The following is a 2,010-nucleotide window of genomic DNA, read 5'->3' as shown; positions in this document are numbered from 1 at the left end:
ACGGGCGGATCATGAGGTCAGGAGATCGAGACCATCCTGGCTAACACGGTGAAACCCCATCTCTACTAAAAAAATACAAAAAACTAGCCGGGCGAGGTGGCGGGTGCCTGTGGTCCCAGCTACTCGGGTGGCTGAGGCAGGAGAATGGCGTAAACCCGAGAGGCGGAGCTTGCAGTGAGCTGAGATCCAGCTGCTGCACTGCAGCCTGGATGACAGAGCTAGACTGTCTCAAAAAAAAAAAAAAAAAAAAAAAAAAGTACAACCATCACATGATCCAGCAATTCCATTCCTGGATTCATATCCATAAGATCAAAAGAATAAAAAACAGGGACTTGAACAGAGATTTGTATGCTGCTATAGTTTGGATGTTTGTCCCCTGCAAATCTCATGTTGAAATTGGATCCCAAGTGTTGGAGAGGCCTAATGGGAAGTGCGTGGGTCATGGGGGCAGAAACCTCATGAAGACATAATGCCCTCCCTAGGTGGGCAGGAGTGGTGAGTTCTTCCTTTATCAGTTCCCAGAGAACTGGTTGTTAAAAAAGGGCCTGGAGGCCTGGAGCAGTGGCTCACTCCTATAATCCCAGCATTTTGGGAAGCTGCGGTGGGCGGATCACTTGAGGTCAGGGGTTTAAGACCAGCCTGGCCAACATGGTGAAACCCCATCTCTACTAAAAATACAAAAACAAAAAATCAGCCCGGCATGGTGGCGAGTGCATGTAGTCCCAGCTACTTGGGAGGCTGAGGCATGAGAATCACTTGAACCCAGGAGGTGGAGGTTGCAGTGAGACAAGATCACACTACTGTACTCCAGCCTGGGTGACAAAGTGAGACTCTGTGTCAGAAAAAAAAACAAAAAAAAAGGGCCTGGCCTTCCCATCTCACTCTCTCTTGCTTCCCCTCTTACCGTGTGATCTCTGCACACCCTGGCCCCTCTTCACCTTCCATGATGAGTGAAGTAGCCTGAGGCCTCACCAGAAGCAGATGCTAGTGGCATGCTTCTTGTACAACCTGCAGAACTGTGAATCAAATAAACCTCTTTCTTTATAAATTACTCAGCCTCAGGAATCAGAGCAAGACATACACCCATGTTTCTAGCAGCATTATTCACAACATCCAAAAGGTGGAAGCATTGTAAGTGTTCATCAACAGATGAACTGATAAGCAAAATGAGGTGTGTATACATAGAACAGAATATTATTCAGCCATAAAAAAAATGAAATTCTGATATGTACTACAACATGGATGAAACTTGAAAACATGCTAAGTGAAATAAGCCAGACATAAAAGGACAGATCTATAAATCCACTTATATAAAATATACAGAATAGCCAGGCTCGGTGGCTCACGCCTGTTATTCCAACACTTTGGGAGGCTGAGGCGGGTGGATCACCTGAGTTCAAGACCAGCCTGGCCAACATGGTGAAACCTCGTTTTGGATCACTTGAACCCATGAGTTTGAGAGCAACCTGGGCAACACAGGAAAACCCCATATCTACAAAATATGTAAAAAGTAGTGGGGTGTGGTGGCATGCACCTGTCGTCCCAGCTACACTTGAGAGGTTGAAGCAGGAGAATCACTTGAGCCCAGGAGGTCGAGTCTGCAGTGAGCCATGACTGTACTACTGTACTCTAGCCTGGGTGACACAGTGAGACCCAGTCTCTTAAAAATTAAAAATTAAAGTACGGTTAAAATGGCAATTTTTGTATTACTTATGTTTTACCACAATTTAAAAACAAAAACAAAACCTCACTCAAAAAAGAATGACATCAGGAGGCCGGGCATGGTGGCTCACACCTGTAATCCCAGCACTTTGGGAGGCTGAGGTGGGCAGATCACCTGAGGTCAGGAGTTCAAGACCAGCCTGGCCAACATGGTGAAAGCCCGTCTCTACTAAAAATACAAAAATTAGCAGGGCGTGGTGTCAGGCACCTGTAATCCCAGCTACTCGGGAGGCTGAGGCAGGAGAATTGCTTAAATCCAGGAGGCGAAGGTTGCAGTGAGCCGAGATT

Source organism: Piliocolobus tephrosceles, chromosome 13, assembly GCF_002776525.5.
Source record: "Piliocolobus tephrosceles isolate RC106 chromosome 13, ASM277652v3, whole genome shotgun sequence".
In the NCBI taxonomy this organism is placed as follows: domain Eukaryota; kingdom Metazoa; phylum Chordata; class Mammalia; order Primates; family Cercopithecidae; genus Piliocolobus; species Piliocolobus tephrosceles.
Note: the sequence above shows the minus strand (reverse complement) of the source record.